Source organism: Equus caballus, chromosome 27, assembly GCF_041296265.1.
Source record: "Equus caballus isolate H_3958 breed thoroughbred chromosome 27, TB-T2T, whole genome shotgun sequence".
NCBI lineage: Eukaryota > Metazoa > Chordata > Mammalia > Perissodactyla > Equidae > Equus > Equus caballus.
The window spans coordinates 15173974-15197479 of NC_091710.1; positions in this window are offsets into that span (position 1 = coordinate 15173974).

The following is a 23506-nucleotide window of genomic DNA, read 5'->3' on the forward strand; positions in this document are numbered from 1 at the left end:
ACTGCTCCATGTGGAGCCCACGCTTGCAGCCTCTCTACAGACAAGAAAAGTATGATATCAATGGCCTGGAAGGCCCCTGTTGGTAGCCCCCCTCCTGTCCCAAGATAAGTGACTAGCATACATTTTGCTTAAAGAACGTGATTTATCTTTGTTGGCTCCTATCACTACCTTGTCCTTTTGCCCATAGATAAAGTACAGCGAACAGTATTGTAGAATGGGCATACACCTGTACTAAGGTTGCCAATGTATCTAACTGTTGGGTGTACACGGAACTGCCCACCGGAGCAGTAGAAGGCTTGCCATGGCACATCCACCCCGCTTCGGAAAGAAACGAGACCTGGCTGTATTCCTAGAGAGCATCTCATGCTCAGAGGTGCCAGGTGGCTCAACAGATATGCTGACAATGTGGACATAAGCAGCCCTGGCCAACCCCAAGCCTCTGAGATGGCCATGGGTCGTTATCCGGGGAGGCTGTTGTGCTCCACACACCTGTGCCCTTGTACATAGAACAACAAAAGGGAGAATACGACAACAAGGTGGATACCTCAGGGGCTGTGTCAAAAGGTTACACGAATGACCTGGCCCAAATATTGGTGAAACGTCCCTCCCTGTGTGGGGGTGGCCCCCACAGATATAGTACCCTTGAGCAGCTTCTGGGTCTATGGTAGTCATGAATGGCCTTATCTCCTGACTAACTTGATAGGACAACATACTTGAGGGTGGCCCTAAGCTGTCCTCCCTGCGGCAGTGGGTTCTCGCCACGCTGGTGGGTGTAGCTTGTCTCTTGGTGGCTACTTACTGATCATTGTATTGTTGTTGTAAAATGTAGCTTTAAGACGTCGTGCTGTGTGCACATGCACACACCTCCTACAAGCCCGCGACTGCTGCAGTCTAATGGGTGTAGAGTGAAAGAAAAATATGGAGGTGCTGTGGACAATTAGATGGGAGCAGCTTCCGGGCAGATGTGACTCAGCATGTTACTGCAGGCAGCGTATGCGCCACCATGTATATGAACACCTTATGTAACCTTCATAATGTCAACATCTGCTGGCTGTATGCCACTTTTGTCTAGGGTCATATAAAAACAGCCACAAGGAAAACAGCTGCACCCACCGTATGCAGGCCAAAGTAAGTAAAGAGTATGTCTACCTTGCCATCGGCGGCTCACCTCGTTTTTTCAACTCCCTGTGCCCCGTAGTCCTGTCCTCGGCTGTTTCTCTCCTACTTACAATGGGGCAGGACAAATATTTCTGTAATTAACCTGAAGTAGAGGCTCCAGAACCTGCTTGTCTGGGAGGAACAATAAAACCGGAGTATAACCTTGAATTTAAATGTTGACTCCTTCATATTAAAAGACCCTAGCAGCTCTTTATTAACAGGTTCTAATTGTGTCTTCACATAAAGGAATCCGCACTCTAGATTGTAACGCTGTCCCTTCCAGCATGCAGCTGATGAAAGAGATATTTCTAGAGTGTCAAGTATTCGTTGATTCTAGAAGGCTTGAAAATGGTAGGTTTTATGTAATGTCAAAGCCTGTGTTTACTCCAGTGACCACTCAGATTATAGCTACAGTGTGTTTAGGAAAATGAACAGAATCTTTAGACTATATTTGCATATGTAGATGCAGCATGCATAATGGTTTCAACAAATATTTTTAAACCACTCTTCAAATCAGGATGAAAGATTGATCTTAAAATGGTTGACATTTTAATGATACAACACTAATCAAATATATTTAGAATTTTATTTCAGATTACATAATTTCACGATGGCTTTTAAAACTTGGCTGAGAATCACTGCATGGAAATAAATGAAAACTGGTAAGTATAGATATGTACTGTTGTGTAATCCCTGATTTTCATCACAGGAATTTAGTCGTTGGTATTTTCGTTGTAGCATTAAATTGTTTTGTTTAAAAAGCTTTGTATAATTTGTGTTTTTAATTTTGTAAACAGCATCTATGTTGTAATGAGAGGTACTTAGAAAAATCATTAAAAAATTGTTTATTAACTTGCCTTGCCTTTTTGAAAATGCCTCAATATTCTCCACGTTAAGAGTGCTCAGAACTATCGGCCAGCTGCAAGCATTCTGTTGAAATATTAGAGGACTTGTCCTGAATATCTTAAAGGAGACCTACTAATTAATTTAATCTTGATTTTTATTTTCAAATTAAAACAGCTGTGCTTTACCAAAGCTTATAACTGAAAATTTTTGTTTCCCAATTTCTATTTACATTTGTAATTACACAGTACCTGATACGTCCCGAAAGTGATAGGAACAAAAACATGGTGCTCCCCATTCATTAACTCAACTGTTTGGATTCAGGTAGTTGTAGGGGTGAGTAACATGTGAGGACACAGACATTAATTAAAAAACCTCACAAGTAAATGCAAAATCTTAACTGGGACAAACACCCTGAAATATAAGCACACAATATCATGAAACCATGTTTTAGGAGATAGGACTTAGGGAATTTCTGAAAGGGCTCCCTAAAGAAATAGAAATTGGTCATAGAAAAGTAAAATGAATAAAGCCGGGATTAAAAAGATCTCCAAACAGAGGATACAGGGTTGCAAAGCTCTCTGGCAGCACGAGCGTATGCAGCACTGAAAGGAGGTCAGCATGTCTTGAGTTCATAGAGTGAGGGGGGAGATGGTACAAGATGAGACAGGAGGGCCAGGGAGCAGTCAGAACAGCAACATTTTGAAGGCCATGATTAATTTTTTAAAATTGTGTGAACAAGTATCTAAAACACAGAATTCTTTTTTAAATCTGGGAGAAGATAATTCTTGCCTTATTACTCCAGAAAAACTATGGCATAGGAATTTACAAGTTCTGAAATATACGTAAGAAAAACAAATTTAAAAATGCTTCCTATTTCATCAATCTCAGCTATTACTGAACAGCAGTTTTCTTACTAATTTTACCATCCCTAACATCTTTAGGAGACATTAAAATGGCAGAACAACTATTTTAACACTATTTTTGCATTGAAGCAAGATAAACCAAACAGATTATGCTTCTAGTCTAGGAAATTAGTCAAGAGCTAAAATTATATGCCTTATTATTTCACAGAAAGTCAAATGAGAGATGTGTTTCTGTTTCAATAAAATAGAGGTTGGCTTTGAGAGATTGGAATACCTAAATTTTCAAACAAAAATTATAGCATCGTTATAGATGTGACAATGTCCAATGAATAAACCATTTTTCAAGCAAACTGGAGTGTGTGGGGACAGGGTGAAGAAAGATGTGATTTCTAAAGTGATGTGTCCCTGGTAACCATGCCCGAACGGAAGTGGAAGATTGCATTCTTTGTGTACAGATTCCCCTAGTCAGGACGGCAACACTCACTGGGGAGAGGGAGAGACTCCTTCCAGACCACGAAGATAGAAACTATCTGGTGTCTATCTCTGATGTATTATATAAACATAAATACTCTTTTGTTTATAAGAGTGGTCTTTGTAGAGGGTAAATTTATCTAACTGGTCTAAAAAGCAGGAAGTACTCCTGTGGCAAACAGGCAACATTATGGTGGAAAAAAAGCAGTGATATACCTAATAATTTTCTGTTGCATATTACAAATCATTTGCTTATACATTATTTTAGTTGACTCTCAAAACAAGCATGTAGAGAATGACTTGTCCTGCCTCTATCAATTAACTCATTGCCAGTTCTTACTTTTATAACGTGCATTCTGATAATAAATGCATGTCTTTATCAAGATAGCTCCCTAAAATAAGAGTGTTGTGCTATATAAGAAGAGATCACCAAGAAAGAATACTGGACTGCTCTTTTGCGGGGAAAGCACATTTTCCCTAGATAAGTTGTCAAATATAAGAACCTCCTTGATGTCTGGAAATTTGTTTCTTAATTAAGCATAAAGCTAGGTTTTAAAACCTGTTCTAATTACAATTTATCAAACAAATGTTTTAAAAGTTCTCAAATGTTTCTCCACTGGGAACCATTTAATAATTATATTGTAGATATAATTAATTAATTAGGTCAATAAATGCATCTCATTTTCAAATTTTGGAGGTGTTATAAACTCCAGATTCTTTATCTGTGGTTTTCACCAGCAGCCGGAGCGATTTCTTTTCAACACTATTACTTCTTTTTCAGTGATGTTGTACCATCAATCATCTCTCCTCTTCCTATTGATGTCAATGTTTTCCTTTCCATGGCTTCTTCCCCTCAGCAGATGAGCAAAGTCAACATCAACTTATGCTAAACTAGCTTCCTCATTTTCTCATTTAATATTATATCCTTTAAAATCCTTTTCAAGTTATGTTTCTTCCAACTTCCCTCATATGTGCCACATTGGTCAACTGGCTAGTCTTTCAATGGATTCTGAAATCTTACTCTGTCCCTACAATCCTGTTGTTCTTTCCTTGGGGCACATGCTTCCTTTCCCTTTCTGCCTCCCTTGGTCCATTATAAATTCATTTATTCATAAAATCCCAATTAAAATAAGACATCATCAATTAAAGATAACCACATATTCTCCACTAGAATCAGTATCTTGAACTCCCTAATCTCATCATATTTTGTTTCTCCACTGAGCAGCATGACCCTCATGGCCTGATTAGGGTTGCAGTCATTTACGTTTGATACACTAGAGGGTGGGGATTCTGTTTTGTTTATATTTCCTTGGGCATCACTCCAGCAGGAGTCTTGCTCAAAATTGCTACCAAGCAAGAATCTGACATGTGGAATATCAGTCTCATTCCAGCTTTGAGAGTGAACATTCAAGGAGGGTTCTTATATGCCTTTGTATTCGGTAGCCAACTGTTCTTGGGTTCTGGTCTGGAGTCAAATATTCTTAGATTCTAATGTTTAAATGATACCAAGAGTTTTCTTCTCTATCTGAGAAACCAAGAAACTGTGGCCTTCCAATGTCAAAGTGTTTTGCTGGGTCAAATACCTTAAAATCTGTACAAACCAGTTAATTGAGCACAGCTCAAGAATACTTATGATTTTCTATCTACAGAGTCATTGCTACTTTGATATATGTTCTCAAGTAAAAATGCCTCATGTGGCAGCTGTGTGTTATTTTTATACTTGTGTTTCTAATGTTTTGAATTTTTTAAATGTCTCTATGTGTGGTGTCTAAAATAAAACTTTACTTGAATTGCTGTGTAAAAATCTAGATCGCACTTGTAAAAATGGTCAAGAAGTGTGTTCCTCGATTTAAAAAATGCTTATACATTATATTTATTTTTCAAGAACATTTCAAATCTCCACTTGATCATGCCTTATATGGACTTATGTTTTCTCCTCACTATTTTTCTTAAATTTTTGTACATTTGATTTATGTGGTTTTAAGATAATTTACTTAGAATTTTAATTTTTATTCAAATTGTAGAATATGGGTACCATAGGATCTCATATTTGTAAATCCAAGCAAACACCATGTGTCAAGATATCCTAATTTGAACAGAACACTTTGTTTTTAATTGTACAAGTTGTTTTTCTTAAGTAATGAATAGAGAAAGCTTGACATGGCAGATGGTGGGTGGGTGGACCCCCTGTAGGCACAAACTATCTTGGAAAACTAGAAGCCGTGGAGAAGGATTCTGGATAAATTGGCAATTGAGAGGATGATCTGTCGACAAAGAGGTTGGTGTGAAATCAGGAATTTGAATCCAATCTTGATGGAACTCAAATACTGTTTCTTAGAATTGGGTTACTGTTTTAAGCATGATGATTGAACACTTACTTTGTTATATGCTGTGTTTTCATGATTAATAGCTTTTGAGATAGTTATCCATCATCCATACTTCTTGCATTCACTTGTTAACGAGAGAAGCTTTGCAAAAGACAGTGCTTGTAAATATATTTATTTGGTATAAAGAAGTGTTTTCAGTGTTTTATATGTTTAAATGTGTTAGGGAAATGGAGAGTTGCTAAAGTACATACAAACAGAAGAAATATGAATACATAGACACATACATATATATCTATACGCAAAAGTTTAAGGTAAAATAATCCAGATATGACAGTAAAATTTTGGTCTTAATAAGATTAATCAGGTGTCATATTTTTAATCTTGATACTTTTTCAGTATTTTACAATATAGGAAGAAACAGTGTTACCTATATCATATATGGCATGTATGTATATTAAATGAGACAATATATGTAAAGGTCTTCAGTCAGTGGCTTTCATATTATACATACTCAGCAAGTGGTGCTCATAATTATTAATAAGAAGACTGAAAGGCTAAAATAAATGTTTTAATTAGTTTTATCTGGCTACACAGCTGAATATGAATTTAAAATATTTTAATGTTCACTCTGAACATTTATATTTATATTGTGTTACCATAACACAAAATAACTCAGCAAATTTTAAAATATTAAAACTTCTTCACCCTTACTAGGAACAAAAATGTCTGATGATTTAGACTATTGGCTCTGGAAACATGATCTTGGATCAGATTCCTGATTTGTCACCTAAGAAACTCATAATATTGAACATATTATTTAATCTTTTCAGGTCTCCGATTCTTCATCTGTAAAATTAAGATGACACCAGTGACTACATTATAGAGTTGTTATGAGGATTATACGTATAAATATACATAAACCATAGTCTGAAAAAGATTCATCATGCAATAAATGTTAGTTACAATTTTAATTAATGTTATGTTTTAACACTTTACTAAGAGATAAATGAAATTTTCTTAGTCATTTTCCGTATTATATAAGATGATCTGAATATTCAACATTTGGAGGGCATGTTTACACATGAATTCACTGAAAATTTGATTATTTGGCATTTAGAAAACTTGCCCTGAGAGATTTTGGACATCAATTTAACGAGAGTAATTAAAACCAACAGAAATAAGGGGCCAGTGCAGTGTCGTGCTGGTTGAGTTCACGTGCTCCACTTCCGCAGCCTGGTGTTTGCAGGTTTGGATCCTGGGTGGGAACCTACGCACCGCTCCTCAAGCCATGCTGTGATGGCATCCCACATACAAAATAGAGGAAGATTGGCATAGACATTAGCTCAGGACCAGGCTTTCTCACTAAAAAAAGAAAACCAAATTAGCACCAACAGAAATAAAAAACTGAAATTCACCGAAAGTTCTTTTATAAGAGTGTTTGAGTAGAAGAAGTCCATAGTTGCTAAGTCATTTTGTAAAAAGAAAAGAATAAAGAAAACAATGATTTCAAATATGAGCTATAAAGCAAATGCCATAAAGTGTAAAGATATTCATTGAGAGTATGATCTAAATGCTTCTAATATAGGAACACAAGAGACCGCATTCCTGGAAAAACCAGAAGAAATGCATTTATCGAAAAGTGTTTAATATTTCTTCAAGAGAATGCAAGGAAGCCAGTAATTCTAAGACAATAAAACAACCATGTGTAGTAATCTGCTGAATATCTATTAGTTATGTCCAATTTCTGTATCCTGATAATGTAGACATAATCTCAGTTGTGGTTTTTAAAAGTAAGATAGATCAAGTGGCATCATATATCAAGACTTCAAATGAGAAAAAGAAAATCACAAAGAATAGAATTACTGAGGGAGGGATGTAGCTAATTGAAGATGATTGGTTCAAAATGAAAAAGAAGTAAACAAACAAAATTAAACTACTTTATTTTTGGGAAATGGGCCCAATGCATTGCCTCTTTAAATTCTTACAGCAATTCTTAAGATAGGTAGTACAATTCTCATTCATGTATGATAAGACTTGACATATAAAAAGTTCAAATAATTCATCAAAGGTCACACAAAAAATCACTGTCAAGACACAATTGCTACCAAACTCTGTGTGCTTGCTGTTACCCACATAAGCAGAAACTGCTACTACTAGTGGAAATATGTGGATATGATGGCACAGCCCAAGGAAAGACCCGATGAGTTCCCTTAGTATCTGTCAGTAATCCTCCACTAGTCACTGAAATAGTACATCTTAAAAGCCAACACCATATTTATTCCTATTTTACATTAATTATTTTCTTCCTCGCTACTAAAAGAACATATTTCCTTATTATTTGGAACATAACAGAAAAGAGTTTTTGATGTTTAAGTAAAAGTATTATTGGAGAAAGAAAATAAAAGATACATATCCAATGATTTACACCACTTATTGAATTCCTAGCATGTGTCTAGCAACTTAGATACATGAACCAGAAGCTACAACCACCTGATCAGACCAGTGTCTATTTTATAGACTAGTAAATGGAAGTTTAGTAAATCTAGATATTCCCTGAAAACATGCAAAATGAAGGAGGCAGATTTAAGTGTCAAACACAGATGTTTGATTTTATAGTCTGTGAACTTTTCAATGAATCTTACCCATGATAAATTTAGTTTCTCCAAAGTAGCACATTATAATAAAGTATTTCTCTCTGAAGAAGAATCATACCAGTACCATCCCTGTACTTTCAATCTCAAGTAGTGGTTAATGTGGTTAGAAGAAGAAATTACCATAGTACGTGTCATTGTATCAAAAGTGGAAATAGTTCCTTGGGGCTGGCCCCATGGCCGAGTGGTTAAGTTCATGCGCTCCGCTGCAGGCGGCCCAGTGTTTTGTCAGTTCGAATCCTGGGCGCGGACATGGCACTGCTCATCAGACCACGCTGAGGCAGCGTCCCACATGCCACAACTAGAAGAACCCACAACGAAGAATACACAACTATGTACCGGGGGGCTTTGGGGAGAAAAAGGAAAAAATAAAATCTTTAAAAGAAAAAAAAAGTGGAAATAGTTCCATAGGATTAGTTTAGCATGAATAAGCCAACAAAAATGATTGTGTGAGTGAGAGAGGAGGTAAGGAAAAAAGAATGACTATGAGGGTAATGAAAACAAATTTCATATATTCACTGCATTTGAATTAGAGAATCTGGGACATAGGAGAAGTCGAATATGAATTTGTAGTCAACGTAAAATTGCTACTTACCTGAAGCATGAAACTTCATCACCCTCATCTTAGCTCCTAGAAATCCAGAGTTATTAACGATTAGGAAATTATCTTTCCCTGAATTTCAGCCAAAACATTTAACTCAATAACCCACAACGTTGGTTAAGTGCCGTGTAAAGAAATGTTTCCCTTTACGGGAACCATCAAAGTGAAGGAATGGTCCTTTACTTTGCTTTATTGCCCACAGTGGTTGCCAATTAATTTTATTATAACACTCATAAGTTTTAGCGCTTTCCTATAAGGTCCTCTTCAGGTTTTACCCTCTTGGTTTTGAGCTTTTCATTGTACTTAAATTTAATTTCCCTATTTGTATGAATACTTCAATTTCCTCCCCCCCCCTTTTTTTTTTTTGAGGAAGACTGGCCCTGAGCTAACCTCTGTGTCCATCTTCCTCTACTTTATACCTGGGATGCCTGCTACAGCATGGCTTGATAAGCAGGGTGTAGGTCCACACCAGGGATCTGAACCAGTGAACCTGGGGCCGCCAAAGCAACGCACAGGAACTTAACCACTGCACCAGTGGGCTGAGCCCTCAATTTTCTCTTAATAAAATATATACTTGGTTTTAAAACAACATTGTTGATTTATTTTTCCATCAACCAAAGTTAAAGGTAGCATTTTACATTTAAAATTTATTTTAATTTTGAATTCTTTTAAATATATAGTACAGTACGGAAATTGATAGAAATTAATATAACATGACCCAATGAACCCTAAGTTAAATTTAAAATATTGAAATATTATATATATTTTAGATATGAGGAAATTTACAGTTATATCTAAAGCCACATGAAATTTATTATTTTTCAAGTCCCAGATCCAAGATGATAAATGACAAGGCTAGATCATGTCAGACCTTGCAAACAGTTTAAAAAATACTTAGTTTTAAATGAAAATTTGATGATAAATCATTAGACAGTTTTGTGCAGAGCAGTAGTATGACCTGACACATTTCAGTGGAACCAATCTACTATTATATTTAGAAAAGACAAAGGTGAGGAAGAAGATTGACCAAATAGGGGGCTATTGTAATTATTTTAGGGAGAAATAATGGGATTGAAACAGAATGGTAATTGTGGAAGTGAGTAATCAAAGTAATTGAGGAGTAATCAAACTGAATATGGAAATTGTCTTATTGATTTATCTGATTGATGGATTCTGTGATGTTGCAGTAAGAGGGTAAGGAGACAAGGCAAGCATAGTTCTGCTTTCCTGTTTTGTTTAGTTTTGTCTACTTTGGTCCTCTGAATCTGGAAGGGTGGTGTTAGGTGTTACCATGAACTGTGACAGGGAAAATTATGATTAGATCAGCTTATGAAGAAAGGCTTAAGAAAGCATTAAGGTGTTTTAGGATATTTTTCTTTGTCTTTTGGGGTCTTCAATTTACATAAAACATTTCTACGTAAGGATTTGTTCTTATTTCCTGTCCTAGTCTATGTGTTAAGCGAAAGCTGTAGGGGAGGGCAAATGTGAAAATGCATCACAGATGTGAATGAAAATGAAGGGTATTCGACCCTGTAGCATTCATTGTTAGAATGCATATGTTACAAATATGCAAATCGTATATGTATTAAACTCTTTCTATTTTTCCCAATAGATTTCTTTAAGAAAGAATATCAAATTGCTGAGGTCTCTAAAGCATTTTTAAAACATGTCTTATATTCAGATTATTTTGTGATTATTTGGTTCCGAAGAACTAAAACTCATTAAGAAATAATGCCTCAAGAAGGAAAGTATAAGTGCTATTCCAAAAATGTGTCTGCAGAAACCTTTACCGCTAGATGAGTGCAGCTGATGTTTCCTCCATTTCTCTCCTCTGGGTCTTCCTACACACTGTTTTACTTACCACCCCAAACAACTGAATTCCAGGCATCTTCCCCTATGTGGAAATACCTGTTATGACAGCCCAATATAGGATGTTAGGCTGTGAGTGTGCATCAACTTTTGAGCTTGGATCTTTGCAGACAAAATTCACATTTGAGAAGTGAAATCTAATTAGTTCAGAGTGGCCGAGTTAGCACTCTACAGTGGTGAAGGCGATAGTGCGATGGAGTACTTCAGGAAGGCAATGTTTTTGCTAAGAAGGAACTGTAAGTGAGGAGCAAGTTATTACTATCTCTAGTGTAAAATATAAGCAAAATAACTTTACCATAAAAAATAAGCAGAAAAATAATTTATTGATTATCATAAAAATATCCTGTTTTTAATGCAACTTTCAGAGGTAGTATTGGTTATTAATTGTCATTGTTTACCCTTTTACTTTATTTCTTAATAAATTCCCAGAGACGTATCTCAGGTTAGTTCTTAACAATGACGTAAAACATACCATTCTGGAGACATGAATATTAGAATTGGTGCCACAAAAAGGTTAATTTTTCAGTTTGCTGAGAAATGGGAGCTGAATTTCTTCAACTGTTTTTAAGTTACGTCAACTGTGAAATAATTATGTTTCTCCAGCTCCTATAGGAGTTTTTGCTGTGCAATAATTTGAAGTGCAGAAGGTCTAAAATTGCAGATATCTCATGCACTTATTCCTCTCTAAGCTACTGTGCAAATTTAGAGCAAAAAGCTATAGTGATGTTTTCAAACACTGATTTTCACACATATATTCATAACCAAATCCAGTCTATAAGAAGTACATGAGTACTCACAAAATGCTAACACGAAAATTTATGAGAATGGCTAACAATCTCCTTCCTATCTTAGTGTAACAAATATTCAATTAAAATTATTATTCTTTAAATATTAATACCACAAAAATTATGATAAAATTTGAATATATAACAATATTAGCTTTCATTACTATTTCTTGGAATTCCATTAGGCAATTAATAGCAAATTGTTAATATATTATGCCTCTAATTTTCCCAGAATCATAAACTGAATTTTGCTTTGAAAAGGCACAATGTTGATATATAGCTTAGTATTTATGTTAATATCTTTCTTATCACAATTTTCCATTTATTTAAATTGTATTTGCATAAAATATATCACATTAATTAATGTGACCTTTATAATCATAGATATTACCCAGAGAACATTCCTTCTCACACTTACACTCTTCTGGCATCTTCAGAGTCTCTTTTGTTATTGGATCTTTCTGCATTCCATTGTTTGCTGTTCTCAACTATAATACAACCAAGTAAAAATGTAAAATTATTTAATCTAGCTGACAATTCTATATCTCAAACATCCCTATTCTTTAGTTAACAAATCTCTTGAATCTGGTTTCCTTAACTTCTGATAATCTGGGTTCAGTACCCTTCTAGATACACATTACCTCATTCAGATTCAGGTTTAATTCCTGATTCAGCTTCAAGAAACATTTATTAAGCACTTACATTAAGCTTTAAAGTATATAATATTATCTTTAATTCTTATATGAGGGTTTATTATTCATGTACCTATTAAACAGGAGAGTAAGTATCTTCAGAAATTTGAAAGCATTTGGCCTAAGCAGAGCTATATATTTGATTTAGGTTTTGCTGTGTATTAGTCAGAGTCTAATCATGACAGAGAGTCACACAAAATTTGAGAAGGGAAAGTTTAATACAAAGAATGATTCTCCACAAGAACAGATTAAAGTGGTAGGGAATTGGCTGGTAAGATGTAAAGAGAACTGTAAAGTTACAGAAAGAACAAATATAAGAAGCAATCACTACACCTACAGCCAAGACCGAGCACCCAGGGAAGAGACGCCCTGGACTGAATCAGACCTCGTTGGAGAATTCTATTTTTCACACTGGCTACTATGCTTTCCTTACTTAGATATTTCAGATAAGATTTGTAGTTTTCTTTGTGGCCATCTTTTCTTCTCCATACTTATTGCCAAAACTTTTGTGTAGTTTTGATCATTTTAAAGCTCTACTATTTCTGCGGACTCCAAATAGTTATTTATTACCCACTGGATTCAATTGAAATTATTGTGTGTTTTCTGTAGTGGAAAGAATATGGACAACTAAAGATAAGGAGATCCCTTTTATGAGTCTTAGTACTGTCACTTGCATATCACGTTACTCTAAATAAATAATTTTCCCTTCCAGATTTTAGTTTCTTCCTCTCAAATTGAGTGAGGAAGATTCAGCACTTCTAATTTCTACGTAGAAAGGTAAAGAATCAGTAGATAAAGTGGTCCATATTGTTACTGCTCTTCAATATTTCTAATTCTCTTTCCCACCTGGGCACATCAGAGGACTGAAGCTTCTAGTCACCTTGACGTGTGACATAGCCAGATGACTTCATTGACTAATGAACTGTGATCTGAAGTATGAATGCCATTTCTAGATGAAAGCAGTTAAGGTATCTTGCCATGCCACTGTGATCTTAGGAGTTCATTACATGGATTCATACAGTGGTGCCCCAGATCAAAACAACCTAAAATAATACGCCCACATAGGGGATAGCATCTATAGCGGGTTTCCCTAACCACAGTGGACACTAAGTAAATGAGAAATGAGTGGACATTGTGTATTTTAAGCAACTAACGTGTTTGATATCACAGCATAACTTATAAAAGATTTTACAAAATCAATGTAGCTAGACAAGAACCCAGAAGGATAGTTATATAGGCAGATGGAACAATAGAAGGTAACACTTATTCAGCACATATGATTATGCCTGGTACCACTCTAAGAGTTGTACCTAAACTGTCTATTTACCCCATCCATTTAAAAAGGTAAATTTATGATTCCTGTCTTATGCTGCTGATAAGAAGAAGGTTTAAGTAATTTCCCCAAGTTCACAGATTACAAAATGAATTGACAGGACCCATATTCTGAAAACACAGTTCTTGCTCTTAGCCACTGATGAGTAGCTAGCTAAATAGAACATTTCAAATAACATATTTGAGTGGTACAGAAAAGGAATTTTCTGTTTAAGAGGGAAGTTTCTCACTTGTAACATAGCTTGGGTTTGGCCAAAAGTAAATCATCAATATATCGTACTTTTCAATTCCAAGTAACTCGTCTATTACATGTTAAAACCACTATGTGAGAAGATATAATAATTTCTTGAAAGTTAAGTAATAACTTAGTAAAATAAATACATATTGAATAATGTTCTTGATTGATTGAATGATGTTTCAATCTGTCCTCCAACAATTGTCTCTTAACACTCATTAAAACACTTGCAGCTGACAAAGCCTTAGGGAATTTAGCCAAATCTACTAACCTGAAATAACAATCCAAGAACACTTCAAGTGAAAGTCAAATCTGGGTGAAAAATATGATATTTATTATTGACTACTTTGCAAATTAACAATTATTTTAAAATTAAAACAAAATTTGGTTTTGGCCCAGAAAATGTAAATCTTTTTAAGCATTTACAGTGAAGTACAATATACTGTCACCTTAACAGAAATTGTGCTACTTGAATTCAGTGGTAACATTATATCAGAACTCATAGTGGAATAATCTTCTACTAAATAGAAAAACAAGAAACAATGCTTTCAGACAAGTTATCTTCTTATGTTTCAACATAAGGGGATAAGAAGCCCAATGAAAAGATTAAAAAAAAAAAGAAGAGAAGAAAGATAACTTTGGTAAATTTCACTGCAGGTACTAAAGCTATTTTGAAATATTGTGCATAAGTCATGTAAAGGAAATTTGGCAATATATCGATGTTTGTCATCTCCATGAAATCAAATGCAAAAATTAAAGTTTATCCTAGGGCATCAAAATGACGGCAATGACAGATGCAATAGAATGATAAAGATGTAACCAATAATTAATGAAGACACTGTTAACAGTGAAAAGAAGGTATATGATGACATAGTCTTTGTTGTAAGTTCTAGCTTATAATCAGTTGTATTGTCTACAGGAATCACATACAAAGCTGGGAGTGCTCAGAAGTCACAGTCTTTTGAAGAGTTGATAGCTTAGATAAGTTATACTCTGGATTAGATTTGGTCTGATGCAAAGGGATGTCTCATCACTGAATCCACTTCTGCAGCCTTTGCTTCCCTGATTAGCAGAACAGCTGTTTTCACGCGCACAGGCAGACACACACATGTACACACACACACACAAAGATAGGCTTCTGAAATGACTTGATAGAAAACCTAGAAATCTTTCAAATAATCTAAATATACACAAGTAGTCATCATGAGAAACACTTTATTGGCTTCTAAATTTACTTCCTTATATTAACGTGAAGCAGATTAGCGTAAGAATTTAATCAAGTGGAAATCTACCTCATAAAGCATAATCTGTAAACAGGAATATTGATTAAGAAAAGGTTATCTTATTTCTAGATAGAATCAAATTAAAAGTACAGAGGGACCAAAGTCAATTGAAAATTTTCATGTTTTCCAATGGAATACCTTTGAATATTTGGGAATCGTGAAGATGTTTTTATCAGGGAAAATTACCAACATGAGTATTTGAGATTTCTCATCACCGTCTTATGTAAAAACTATGGAGCAAACATGAAGACAAAGTAGAACGGAAGATAAATGAAAATACAGACAGGCAAGGGGAACTTCATGGGTAAATTCAATTATCTTTGTTAAAAGTAGACTATTTAGCATGTATGTTTTCTTCCTCTTCTCAAGAAGGTAATGGAAATAATTTTTAAAAAATTTTAGCATCCCTGGGACATAAGAGAGCTTGTCTCAATACAGCGGAATTTTGAGGAATTTCTGGGAGATATGAAGCAGACGGGAAAAGATGGAGGGCAAAGCTGATCAGTGCAGAATAGCCTTTGATTCAAAGCAGGCAAAAGGGGAAAACCTGGAGGAATAAGTGAGCAGATTTTCTAAACTGAGCCCTGAAAACAATCAAAGCTCAGAACAGAAGGGACTGGAAACAAGGCAAGCTGGGTAATAAGGTAGAAAGTGAAGGGATTCAGATTCTGAGCTAGTCATTCCCACACAAGTTGACTTGTACAATCTGAGTTGCCAGGGACTATTAAAAATGAACTGAGGGATATGGCACTGAAATCTGTCAATGTTGGCAGCAGAGACAAAGAGGAGAAGGGATTTACCACAGCAAGCATTTGGGTGCCATTAATAAAACTTGGAAGACAAAAATGATTTAACATATTTGGAAAACATCCTGAATGATGTGGTATTTCCTTTCTTATTGAATCCCAAGAACTACGACTCTAAGTGGACTCAAACAACCCTAACACCTCAGAGTTTGGAAGATTGCGCTGCCTGGGGAATAGATGAGGAGATGAAGTACAGGACTTTTAAGGTTTCCTCCAGGGACCAATACGCTGAATAGTTAACCATAGGCTATGCACTCAGGCTTCATTTGGTGTGAAAAGCAACTTAAAAGGGATCATGCCATTTAAGGGAATTCATAGGCAATCTCCTGATTGAAGAAGTTTACCATCTATTGGAAGACTTCTAAACAGACCCAAACTCTCATGTCAAACACCTCACTCAACCAACACACACATAAAAATTCCACTAGACAAAGCCCCTGACAATTCATTAATGTGGGATTGGATTACCAGGATGGATGTGGAAGTGATCTTTGTCACAAATTTGTGCTTGGGTGGATGATGAAATAGGAAGAACATCTATTTATTCATTTTAGTTTTTTGAAAAGTTAATGAGCTTTTAAAAAGGACATGTAAAAGCTTTACACATCGTATAACCCCAGTAATATTTATTAACTTCTTTTTCACTAAGTCATAGAAGGCAGCCTGATAATAATTTAGGCCTGCATAACTGAAGAGACGCTAAGGTTGATCAGTCATATGAGAAGAAAGCACTTGCTTTGGAAGATAAGTATTGGGACACTGACCAATAGGGGTGGGATTGCCTTATTGAACATTCTGTTCATTTTGATGATATCCTTTAGAATTAGTGTGCCATTTTTGTTCTCTTGGAGCAAACACATTTGACAGAAACACAAAATAATGTCAGAATGTATGGTCCAGGATGTGGAATTAACCTTCTAACCGATAACCTTCTAATTGATAGCTCCAATTGTCCCAGAGAAAAATGCCAAGAAAATGAGAGGATCCTGCCTTAGGGACAAGAGGGTGACATCAGCACACTAGATGTTTACTGCAACAGATTTGCTCACTTTGTCACCAGGAATTAATGGGTTTAGTAATAATTATTAATTGCCTTATATTAAGCATGTTCTATCTATTTTCCTGTGAAAGGATTTAGGGAGATAGAAATAAGATTTCTTCTCAATTTTTTTTCAGCGTACACAGGGACCAACTGAAATAGAAAATGTATTCCTCAGAATACTGAGCAATGAGATGATTCATGAAGGATGCTGAACAATCCATCATTCTATGTCAATCTAGACGTTCTTTTCCTAAAAATGACAGATTTGAAAAAATAATAATCAGACATACGAGGAGAAACAGAAAATTTTCAAAATAGATGTAAAATGAGTGGATTAATTAGGACAACCAGCTACTGATAAAAAAGCTGAATGCAGAAAACAGATAGGACTTTGCAATAAAAACAACTTTAAGCACTTTTTTCAGGAAGGAATCAATAAATAAGCTTGGCAAGAAAGAGCATTTTGGGAAACAAGAGGTATGGTGGTAAAAATAATGGGGAAAAAGTCAACAGAGAAACTGAGTGGATAATATGGAATACTGACTGTGATTTGGAAGAGAAATATTAGATATTCCACTGGAATGCAGAACAAACATGCAAAGAAGAGATTAAAATACTGAGTGCTAAGACATGACACATGGGATCTAGAACATCCAAATCCGTAGAATAATACTTCCAGGAGCACAAAATTGGGTGGATAGGGAGGTATAAAAAAAATCAAACTAATGGTGAAAACTGAAATAAAGAAATGGTTAATCGTTAATAGGAAAAAGGCCACTGAATAATGGACAGTATTGAAAAGAAAACAAAACAAAATATTACTCAGTGAAAGTCACATATTCTAAGGATAAATAGGAAGCCTGTGAGTTACCTAATTCAGGGAGATGGTTACAGAGGAAAGAGAATCAGGTAAGTGTTAGAAAGCTCCTCCAGAACATTGAGCTCTAGAAGACCATGGGAAAAAAATCACAAGGTCTTTAATGGAAAAGTATTGTGACATTTAGATTCCACATTGGAGCAAATGGGGCAGAGTGTAGAAGAGATCTTTTCAGATAGGCAAAGATCAAAATATATATGATCTGTAATTACAGTTTTGTCTTTGTTTTGCGTTGTAACTAGTTATTCTGGTAGAACTTTGGAATGATGCTCAAATCCCATTTGGCTTTTGTTAGTAGGCCTCCTAACCAGGGGATGACACAGCTCTTTTCAGGCAACTTTGTGTATTTTTCTCCATCACCAGTGGCCTCACCTTCTGTGTGACCCTTCCTTTACAGTCTGATCCCTGCCCACTCTGGAATTTGGTATCCAGAACTACGCCCAGGGGCTGAGCAGCTTTCCCAGCCCGCTTTGTGCATGTTGATGTGTGCAGGCACTAGAGTCTTTTATTGTCATTTAGTACAGGGCAGTGATGCTTATGACAGTACAAACAACCTTAACTCAATTAGCTTCTTATCTGTTTGAATTCGGTGAACTCCATGTGCTACATAGCTGTGAGTATAAGACCATAATACACAGTTTATTTCCTGCATAATGTCTCGTATCTGCTTTATTACTATTAATTATTATTATTATTATTTTGCTTTCTGACCCCAGACCCTGCCCCCTCTCTTTCTCCCTCTTTATCTCATGTGGTTAATGTGAGTTTATTAGGCTTTGGTAGGAGAGTTGTACCTTTGGCGTCTTTTCCATGAGCTATTTTTGTCTAATTGATGGGATTTAATGTTACCACTTTAATTCGTTCATACAATTTAGTAAGGAATTCTTTGATTTGATCATTCACACAATTCTAAATTTTCATTGGCCTCTGTAGGTCTCCTTAGTTTGTTTTTGCTTCTTCGAGAGTTGAGAACAATTTGTGTTTTCCAGGCCTGCAAGTCTCTGCATTCCTAGCCTCTCTCTGTTCTTTTTCTGTTCTTCAAATTTGCTATATATTTTATCTTGGTGGCATCGCTTTTTTTAAAATAGTACTTACTCTGTTGAAACCATTGGTCACTCATATATCCATACTGAGATTATGTTTTCTAACATCTTCTATAAATAAAAGTTCAGTAGAACATTAGCACATTCCACCTGATCACAAGGACAGTTGTACCAACTGTTCTGTCACTGTATAATATTTGTCATACTCCTTCTAGACTTCAGTATTAATTTCATCTAACCCTTTAAATCAACGGACTCTTTAACCATTGCCGTGTTTCTGTGTTTTGCTTTTGTCACAGTAGCACCTACTTCAAGCATCATTTTTACAAATCAGTCTGCTGCAGTAACAAATAAACCTAAACCTTCATGACATCATATAGCCAATATTGTATTCTTAGTCATACTTCCTGTCATGCAGGCTCTGCTCATCTTAGATAACTAGGTAGCAGCTGAGTTTCCACTTTGACACATGCACCCGTATTCTCCAAAGACAGAAAAGGGAATTTGGTGAGACATATGCTGGCTCTCAAAACTTCTGAGAGAGAAATTGCGCTTATGCTCTCTTTTCATTGATCTGGTGAAGTCTCATGATCTGACCGACACTGTTGAATGGTAATAGAGAAGTACGATTCTAGTACATGGTAGGCACTATACTAGCATTTGGGTCTAAGGGAGCAAATCAAACAGAAAAAGTTCTTATTTTTTGCAGGGACAATCAATCTTCCTCATTGTTTTCCCTCCCCAAAGTCTCCCAGTTCATGGTGTACATCCTCGTTGTAAGTTCTTCTATTTCTTCAATGTGTGCTGCCACCACAGCATGACAACTGACAGACGGGTGGTGTGGCTCCATGGCCCAGAGATGAACCCGGGTGGCCAAAGTGCTGAGAACGCCAACCTTTATCCATTAGGCCCTCAAGGCTGCCCCCAGAAAAAGTTCTTAACGTATTTGAAATTTTATCTTTCCTTTAAATGAAGTAAATTGGGTTTGCTTTTGATTCTTAATGGGATGATTTTAGAAATTTTTAAGAAAATTTCTGTTTTGCTTCCTATATTTAAAACTTTTATCTTTTAAAAAAATTTCTCCTAGGTTTAATATGTCATAGAGAATTCAGTTGCTCATTTGCCTAATTTTTAAAAGTGTATTATCTAACAAGTTATCACAATTTTAACAGCGAAAAACAGCAAACATTTATTATCTCACATTTATTAGCTCAAAATTTCTGGGGATCAGGAGTCTGGGGTCCTCAGTCAGAGTCTTAAAAGGCTGGAATCAGGTACAGGTTGAGCTGTGGTATCATCAGAGGCTTGAAAGGGAAAAAAAATCTGCTTCCAAGCTCCCTCAAGCTGTCGGTGGAATTGATCTCCTTGCCACCATGGAACTGAGGGGTCTGTTTTTTGCTAGCTTTCAGTGGCCGCTGCTGTCAGCTCCTAGAGGCCACCAGCAGTTCCACATCTCATGGCCCTTTCTGCAGGCCCTCTCAGAACATGGTGGCGGAATTCTTTAGAGGCAACAAGGGAGACTCTCTTCTCAGAGGGTCCAGTTCCTCTTCTAACATTTTTCGATTAAGTCAGACTCAACTAGGATATTTTGATTAACATAAAATCAATTCATTTGGGATCTTAATTACATCTTCAAAGCAATGTCATCTTTCCCATATTCTGTTGACCAGAAGAAAGTCACAGATCCTGTCCACTCTCAAGGGGAGGGGATTATTCAGATGGTGAATACCCGGAAGTGAGGGTCATGGGTAGTCAAGGTAGAGTGTGTTTACTACAGGAAGATTGCTATTGTATTCCTCATGTCCAACTATATAATCTAATTTGGTCACATTCGTGAAATAATGTTATCTATCAAGTAGCCCTTATGTTTTCGGAATCATTTCTTATTGTCCTTTTTTAAACTGTTAAAAGTTTCCCAATAAATGTATCTTTTAATTTCTTCTATTATTTCTAAGCATTTATCTTTTATATACCACTTATTGTTTTGTGTAATAGAATTGCTTAATTTTATTACAATTCTCAATTAATGAGTTGTAATTTTGTATCAGGCACTCTGTTAAGCACTTAAATATGTTATCTTATTAATTAATTATAATACATCCAATTTAGATATAATGGTAAACGTTTCCTACAGACACCTAGTGTGTAAGTGATAAATTACAGGGGCCAGCTTATGTCTATTTATTTGACAAGGCAATTCTTTCATGTGCTATATATTTGATCCCTTAAGTTAACAATAGCTTCAATGTCAATCAAAAGATATTTATAAAAAGTGACCTTCATTTAGTCACATAAACTAATGGTTTATTAGGATGGTTGTGTTTTGATACCTATCTTCTCTTTTGCATTCCCTATAGTAGCTTTATAAATTAGTTTTCCTTTAAATTTTCTGTGCTATTTTGAAAAATTCTGTATAAATTTATTTTGTGACCTAACTCAATCTGAATGCCTTTTTATTTCTAAAAGCAGGGTTAGATTATTTAAATTATTATTACTTCTCTTTGGTATGGTTTATGTGCCGAAATAGTTTTTATTTGTTTCAATGCTACCACTCTGTTTCCTTGACATACTTAATTTTACTATGAGAATCGTGTTTTTCCTGTTTATTTTAACCTAGATTTGAAAATTTATGTAACATTTCCAGTATTGCTACTGGTTCTGCTTATGTCACATTTATTTGGGCATATGTTTTTTAATTATAGACGACAAAAGTTAAAGTGCATTGTTCCATAATCTATTTTATATGAATTTTAAAATCTTATGCTCTCGTGTGATCCCCTCCTTTTGTGTGTTGGCTCAGTCTAATGATTTACTTCTAACAAGAAGAGTAAGACAAAAAGTAACGGGATAAGGCTGGATTACAAAAGATTGTGATTTCCATCTTGATGATGCCATTTCTGGTTCCTACTTGTTCATTCTGATGAAGCCAGCAGCCATGTGGTGAGCTGCCCCATGGAGAGGCACAGGTGGCAGGTAAATGAAGGCAGCTTCAGGCCAACAGCTGTGAGGAACTGAGAGTCTCTGTTCCAGAGCTCCTCCAGCCGGCTGAGCGGCTATGGTGCTGCTCCACTTCAGAGGCCCAGGGTTCCCCTGGTTGGGATCCTGGGCCTGGACCTACTCACTGCTCATCAAGCCATGCTATGGTGACATCCCACATCGAAGAACTGGAAGAACTTACAGCTGTGATGTACAACTATGTACTGGGGTTTTGGGGAGAGAAAAAAAAGAGGATGATTGGCAATAGGTGATAGCTCAGGGCCAGTCTTCCTCACCAAAAAAAGCATCCTTAAAAAAAATAATAAAAACAGCTCTTCAGTGCAAGAGCCCATGAAGAACTGAGTCCTTCCAACAACCACAGGAGTGAACTTGGAAGTGAATGGTCCCCAGGTGAAACCCAGCAGACACTGCAGCCTTGTGAGAGACCTTGAGATGAAGAAATCAGTTTAGTCATCCTGAAATTTCCAAGTCATAGAAACAGAATAAAATAAAGGTATGTTGTCCTAACCCGTTAAATTTGGGGAAAATTTGTTAAACAGTGATAGATAAGCAATACAATTTTTTACATGATTGTTTTCCTCCAAGTATGTCAAAAATATATTATCTTGTATTGGTTGTTTCCAACAGTATGTATCTCTCAGTCTGTCTATGGAACAATCTTCAAACTGAGGTAGTTGAATAAAAAAACTAATATCATAAATGCTTCATTGAACAAGCCTCATCTTTTTCCAAAGAAAAGGCATGTAAATAAATTCATTAAATTTAAATAATTATACATGGATTGGGGAATATTTTATTTTAATATTTTAATAAATATTTTACATATATTCCACCTATGAAATACTTTCTAGTTTTGAGTTAAATGATAAATAAAATAACAAAAATTGATTCAGAAGCATGAAATGCTTAAAATATAGAAACAAAATTAATTTGAATTACATAATTAAAATTGATTTATTGCAAATATATGAAGAATATTTAAAAATAACACATTATTTTAGTAAGTCAAGTAGACACATATCTACTCTGAGATCCAAGGAGCACTCAATAAATAATAACAAGGAAATATTCCTTAATCTGATGTTATTAAGCCCAGTGTTTTCTTATAGAATAGAAGTGTGCATTTAAATTTTACCCTGGATTCACTCATTGAAACTGGATTACTACATCAAGAATTCCCTGAGCCCTGCTTAGGTTTATTTCATGCTATAAAACACTTGGGCTGATTTCGTTTGACATTTAATTCTGTGCAAGCTCTAATAGCTCAGTAACTCACATGAAAAGTGCAATTGCAAACATCCAGGGAGTGGAATTCGCCGCGATTCATACGAACAAATATTGTATGCCACTAAAAATGTGGGAACATTGCCAAAACAATACAGCTGATGAATGCTTTTATTTTCTGTCTCCTATAAACTGCCTACTGGAAGGATTACTGGCAACACTCACATTTTTACACTCTTGGTGCATATTGTTTTATACCATTCAAGAACTAGTAACAGCAGAGGAGTAAGAAAGATACAACTTGGCATGAATATTACAAAGCACTGCTTGTGAAATTTTAGCGAAGACTTTATACGTGATCATATTCAGAAGTAAAAACTATGGGAAACTATTTTTTACTTAAT